We start from the raw sequence: 7,385 nt of genomic DNA on the forward strand, positions 1-7,385 counted from the left end.
AAACAACAAGGAGTGGATAATGAGCTATGTTAAAAATATTCATAGAAGAAAATCTTTTGGGACTAAGAATTACAGTAGAGAAGGGTTGCTAACAAAATTAGAGGAAAAAATAAAAAGACTCAGACCTTCTATGCAGTAGCCCAGCATCATCAATACCAGAATTACCTCGGAATGGCACTAACTCCATCTTTTTTCCTAATGATCCTAATTCTTTTCTACTATGCAAGATAGCAGCTTGTATATTTCACTATCATGCCTTGGTTCCATACTGTTACACCTATGTGTTTTTGTTCCATATGAGGCTTCAGGAAACTAAATTGATGGTTTACTACAGTCATTTTTATACAAAACAATGCTGAGCAAATACTAATAGTAATTAGGCTCCTTTCCCTCTACTGCTGCTCTAATCATTCAGCTGCCACAGCTGCTCTCTATTCTCCATTTTACTATTGCTGATACTTTATTTCCAGGACTCTTTGTCTGTTGTCTCTGTTTATGCTCTTTTCCACTTCAGCATCATAAGTGGGTAGCGCAGCATCTGGGGCCGGTGCATCAGTCCTCTACTTTCAATGCCACCATGGCATGATGACAAGAATGCCAGTGCAGAACACAGCGATTGCTTAGTGATTCTGCTTATTATTGAAAGTTCTTCTTTCATTACCTTCCACTATTTGTCTTTGATAACATTTGAACTCAATTCTCTCTTAAAGTCAGTTGTTACTGTTGCAATATACTGAAATCTACCCGGCACATGGCTTGATAGATTACAAAAATTTCAGAAAATGTTCTCAAGACTAACCTTTGTAAGGTTAATGGCTTCCATATTCTCTTGCATAATAAAATTTGACCAGAAATATTAAATACCAAAGGATAGTATTGTGTCTAGATCAAAATAAATTGTGAAAAATACAATACAATCTTCATTCTTTAACAGATTATCATCTAAAGGTGACAGAAGCATACATACATTCATAAAAATGATTAATACTAAGTTGAAGAATATAGAAACATAGTACATAATAAACACACAGTGGGACCAACTTATACCTAGAGAATCAAAATGTTTCTTATAGATTATTCCTGAAGATTAAGCAGAAATTTATAAGGCAAAAATGTTGAGGAAGAAATAATAGAGAAACCTGTGTGCCTACTTGGAAACTGAGGATGTACTCCTGCCAGAAAGATATTAGAATAAAAAATTATGATACTTTGGACACTTGAAAATCATTTGAACGTGGGAAGAACCTAGAATTTGAAGTTAGCATGCATTAATAGAAGAGGTAATTAATAGAGGTCAGAACTTATTAAAGAAGTAACATCAAGGGAGGTTTTAACATCCATACTAAAGTTTTTAGAGTCACTCTAAGGGTTAGGGTACTGAATTTCATACCCAGGTCAAAATATCACATGGGCATGGTAAAATAATTCTCCAGATTCTATACGCATAAGTAGCATGCATTAGAAGAGTTAAAATGAAACGAATTTTCAACTGTAGTAGTAATCAGAGATACAAACCTATGACAGTGTGACAGAGTGGTAATAGAGATAAATAGATACATCTGAGTTGAAGGAAGTTGATGAAAATGGAGTGTCCAGAACAAAATAATGGATAGCAAAAGAGAGGAGGGGTAGATAGACGCACAATGAAGGACAAGAAAGCTCTCAGAAAGTCTGAATCAGAATAATTTGTTAGAATTTCAAACCATGAAACAGCATAAGGCTTGCCAAACAACTACTGGTGAACTAAATGTAAAGAACATTTTTTCAGACTTCATGCAAGGGTGGAAGACAGTTGAATGCTAATCAGTCAGAATAGGCAGGTATCGCTTAGTACTCGAGATACCTATTAGAATGTCACTATGTTTAACATAGTGGAAACAGAAGTAAAGTACTCTTATTGTAAAGCCAAGAAAGACCTGTTGTAATATAGCTTAACAAATATTAAAAGATCAACTGATACATAAGTAATTTAATTGCCTTTGGAAATAAAAGCTTGCACATTATTTAAAGGAAATTATGTCAGATAATCTTCCACTATACATATATATTTTTCAATCCCATGTCTGACTTTGTTTTTCTTCACTTAACTATTGAACATTCACAACTATGCCTCTTTAATTCTAGAAATATAGATGAAGAGATGGGTGTGTGAAGAAATAATTTACCAATCTGTTATTCAGTGAATGCCCGTTTCTAAATGAAATCAGTCTCAGACCACTGTTCTTCCAGAACTGCTTTTCAGCAGAAAAATTTCTGTCACCAGCTACTCTGTGCTATGTATTGTCTGGTTTGTCCTAGTCATTCTGTGCCTTTTCCACTGCTATGTATTTTTCTTCATTGTTTAAAAGGCACATATAGATCTAGCCTTAGTCCTGAAATAGCTGATGTAATTCTAATACTAAGTATGCAAAGAGTTCTCTATTATTACTTTGAAAATGTAACCAGGATTATTTTTATAAAGAAGTTTCCAAAGGCTGCTCTTGAGTTTTAAAATGCTAAATATCAAAACATTCACTGGTTAAAAGAAATGTAGTTCAGTATGTTGAATTTTATTTATTAATAATAATATATAAACTGGTGTTACATAGTGCATAATTTCAGTTGTATGGGACTGGATATAGCAGATTTTTATTTATATAAAATTTGGCATGAACACGTTTAGACACTTTGCAAAAAGAAAAGGTTACATTAGTTTAGCAAAGGTCATGGTAATATTTTAAAATCTCAAGAAAAAGAAATAACAATGTGTTGGGCTTTGCTAAACTACTGAATGTTATACACATTCTGACTTACAGCCAGTTAAAAAGATGTTATTGTGGTAGTACAAAGGTGTACTTTAAAACCAGACACTACCTAGGGAATAAAAAAAAAAAAATGTTTGGCTAAAAGAGTCAATTTAAGATAAATAGACATTGGTGTTAGTCAAACATTTTAATTAATTAATAACTCATCATATATAGTAAAAGACTAGGATTTAGAATATATGTGCATAAACTTCTTGTTTTTGCATTTTAAACTTTCACTGTATATATAAAACCAGTTGTAAAATTATTTTGTCACTGCTTTGGTAGTGTAGCTTAATTTCTTCTAGAATAGTCTGAAGGAGAAGAATATGGAATATATCAAATGTGTACTATAGATGGATGATGTTATTAAAAGATACTTACTTTGTCACACAATTACATAATCCTTCGACTATTTTTGCTATGGTGATATCCATCTTTAGAGTCAAATGTTGAACCCAATTTTAACTCTATTTTTTTTTTTGCATTTGTTTTTCACTCAAGTGCTAATACAGTCCCCTTTTGAGGAAAAAAAAAAATGTGGTAAAGTTACGTGGTTGACTGTTTGGCTCCCTTTCATAGCGCAATCCTGAAGATGCCATGGAATATCTAGGGCTATTTAAAAGAGAATTTTGTTATCATATTCTTTCTCTTTCCTGAACTGCCCCTAGAGAATAATTTCAATTTACCAGTTTCCACTAAAAGGACCAAACAATAAAAAAGTATTTCTCTTCCAGAGGAAGTCACTAAATATCAGTCAGAACAGAGTATATAAGACAAAGAGATATAAACTTAAGATTCTCTTTTATCTCTCTTCACAATCTATTCACTTAATGATCACAGGCATTATGAAGTGTGACCAAAGAATACATAGAATGTATCAAATTAAAAACATTTCACAAAAAGATACATTGGCAGTAATCCTCTCAAAATATTCCATCATTTTGAACACATTTATTCCGTTATTCTTTCCACTTTCCAAATTGGTTCTGGAATTCCTCTTTTATGAATGTTTTTTAGTTGGGCTGTTATGATTACACTGAAGTCCAGAAATAATAGAAAACATTCATCTTTCATGGTCATTTTGACCTTGGAGAAGAATCAGAATCCTCACTGTACAATAACTGGTGAATAAGGGAACATACAATAGTGTTTGTATTTGAAGAATTGCCTTTCCGGAAGCCGTGTGTGACATAAAGCACTGTCATGATAGAGAATGACACTGTTGCCCCATTATTAGGTCACTGTATGCACAACTCTTATCATATTCAAAGTCTACTGTTATGGTCCTGGGTATAAGCACAGATTTCACAACAGAAATGCAGGGATCCTCAGTATCAGAAGCAGAGGCAAAACTTAGTAACAATATATGACAAGTGTCTTCTTGGTCACTGCAGTCGGTCTGTGGTGAGCCATAGCTGAGAGAAAATGGCTTTTTAAATGCGCTGAAAATCACGGATTCTGAGCAGTATGTAGTACAAAATGCTGTGAATTTTATTGGAATTGTGAAATCACGCATCTTCAGATTCCAGCTTTTTTAAGAAATATCATTAAGAAAAGTTAAATTTTTGTCTATAATTCATGATCCAGCAATCATGAGTTCAGAGATTTCAATGGGAACGCTCCAGGTTTCCTCTTGCAAACAAAGTGCTTAAATCAAAATCCAGCATCATGATGGTGGTGATTGTAGTTTTGAGCAATATAGAACATTGTATACTGGTTTTGTACACAGGAACAATAAAATGAACACTGAATATTTTAAGGGCATATAAGAACAATTAAGGAAGGACATGCATTAAAAATGATGTGAGAAATGGAGAGAGATTTTCATCTTTCATCATGACAGTGCCTGTGTCACACAGCACATTCAGCATAGCAATTTCTGTCAAATAAAAGCATTACGGCATGTTCTGATCCACTGTACTTGTCCTCCTGAATGTCAAAATATCCATGAAAGGGAAAAGTTTTGAGTTCATTTGGGGTGTGAAGGCAGTCAAGAGGATGTAACTGAAGAGTCAAGAAAGACTTTCAGAACGTGGGAGGAAAGATGGGGTAACTATCCATTATCTACTGAGTTACTATCACAGTAGATCAGTTACAGACACGAAAAACAGAGATGTTTTCTGACTGGCATTTTTTGTACTTACCATATTACCACTAATAACCTTTCATCTTTAACATACATAATACTGTCAGTATTTTTATGTTACTATTTCTTGTGCGTATGTGTGTGCGTGTGTGTGTGTGTGTGTGTGTGTGTGTGTGTGTGCACATTTGATACTGGAGATTAAACTCATGGCTTCTCTCTTTCTTGGTAATGCTTCTATCACTGAGCTATATAATCAGCCCTTTATATTTTTATTTATAGTTACCACATAACTACCTCTTCAAATACAGTTTATCTTTTATTCCGTGAATTAACTAAATTCACATATTAGTTTCAGTGACTTTGTTAAATTCCTTCAGTTTTCCTAAAGAAAATTCATCTAGTTAATAAATAAAGACAATTTTATTTCTTCCTTTCAGTTTCCTATACAATTTATTGATATTTTATTTGCCATATTGCATTTTCCAGTGTAATATTATCATTTTATCTATGTATGTGCCCTGATGCACTATCTTATTACACATTTTAGTAAACTTTAATAAAAATAATGGCTGTATACTTTCTTGAATTGTTTCAGTTTTAAAAATGAAAGCACTGTCTCTCTGTATGAAGATTGTTAAATGTTACTATTCTACATTTGTTTTGCCCACTGTAAGAGGTTTCAGTTTATCCCTGTTTCAATGAAAGTTTTACCTGAAATAGTTCTTAAGTTTGTCAAATGGTTTTTCTGCTTCTACTGAGATAATAACTTAGCTTTCTTTATTTGTAAAATATAAATATAGTGCATTGTATTAATTGATTTTGAATATCAAATTAATTTCAGATTCTTCCACTATGTAACACTTGATTACAAAGCATTATTGCTTTTATATAAACTTATTATTAATGTATGTTGGGAGCCGCGGCCGACACCGGTCGCCTTACTTGGCGGACGTAGGGCCTGTGGGTGGGAGCGGAGCCTGAGCTAGATTGCCCCTCCCATCGAGTGAGTCAAGTTGGCGCCTGCTTCCTGCCCCCTGATTGCGCTGGCGACTTAAACAACCCGCTCTGTAAGATAGTCTGCCTAGCAACAGCTGATGTTAGCCAGTCAGCCCGCATCGCGCGCTTTGAACTGATTGGCTACTGTTGCCCTATAAAAGTGAATGCCTCTCCCGCCACGAGAAGAAGCACAGAGAGGGATAGAGAAAGTCCACCGGCGAGAAAGAGCTGGTGACAGAGCGGAGGCCTCGCGGGGCCCACGCGGAGACAAATAAAGGCAAGATTGCACACCGTCAGAATCTGTCGCGTGTTCTTCCTGCAGGCCGGGAGCGACACCGACATTTGGTGGCCCGTACGGGGACTGATCAACCCCGAGACATGGCGGTGGTGTGCAACGCTCCAGCGTGGTGCTGCCGGACAGGTGAGTTGGGGATAAGCCTGGGCTCTGGGTGGCGCGCACCTACAGGGCTTTTAGACTCCCCTCAGGCTCACGCGTAGGTGACGGGTACTTTAAGTCACACGCGGTGAGTTACAGCCCTTAGAGGTTAGAGATGGGTAATTTACCGAGCGCGGAGGCGCGGCCCTTGGTAAAGGCCCTTAGAAAGCTTTTAAAAGCTAGAGACCTCAGGGTAGGTCAAAAAACACTGGAACTATTCATAGCAGAGATAGATAGGGTGGCTCCCTGGTTTTTACCCACGGGGCATTTAAACCTGCCGTCATGGGAGAAGTTAGGCGGGGACCTCGCCTCGGCGGAATTGGAAGGGGATATTTCACCGGCTATTTGCCCCCTGTGGGAAATGATACATGCGTGCCTTGAAGGGGAGGGGAAGGGGTTCCCGTCGACAGTTAGAGACGCGGAAATCATAGACGCACGCAAGGCTTTTGAGCAGGCAAAGTCGGAATGCTCTCGGGAGGGATCTGTCCAGGGGGAAAAAATCCAGGGAAAGATAGAGGACACCCAAGCTCTAGAGTCCTCCGACTTAGATAGCGAGGAGGAACCAGAAGGTGGGGCAGGAAGCCGAGAGGCCAAAAACCCCTATGCCGAGTTGCGCCGTGAATTGGAATTGTGTGCGTGCGCCGCCCGGGAAAAGCAGAGAGAGGAGAAAGGGCCCCCGAGCGCTCTCTGGCGGGGAGGAGACAGAGAGCCATCCGCTCCGCCCTGGAGCTCTTTTCCAGAAGCGGCTCCCTGCCGAGAGGCCGCTACAGGGAACCCTCCCTTCTCTCAGCCGGCACAGGAAGTGACGCCCCGTTCCACTCTGTCGCGACCGCCGTCTTATGACATTGCGCCGCGGGGCGGACGATATTTTCATGGGCGGTTATGGAGGGGTGAACGATGGCCCGGAGGGGATCCACCGATGCAAGGAATGGATTACGGTCTTTATGGAGTATATCCTGTGCAAATGGCCCCAGGCCAAGGGCGCAATGTTTGGGAACCGTTTGAAATAAAACAGATTAGAGAATTAAAAAGCGCTGTCACGACCTTCGGGCCCACAGCTCCTTATACTATAGCTATGCTA

The sequence above is a fragment of the Cavia porcellus genome, unplaced genomic scaffold, assembly GCF_034190915.1.
Source record: "Cavia porcellus strain 051 isolate PalLab524CR breed Dunkin Hartley unplaced genomic scaffold, mCavPor4.1 scaffold_1, whole genome shotgun sequence".
Taxonomy (NCBI): Eukaryota; Metazoa; Chordata; class Mammalia; order Rodentia; family Caviidae; genus Cavia; species Cavia porcellus.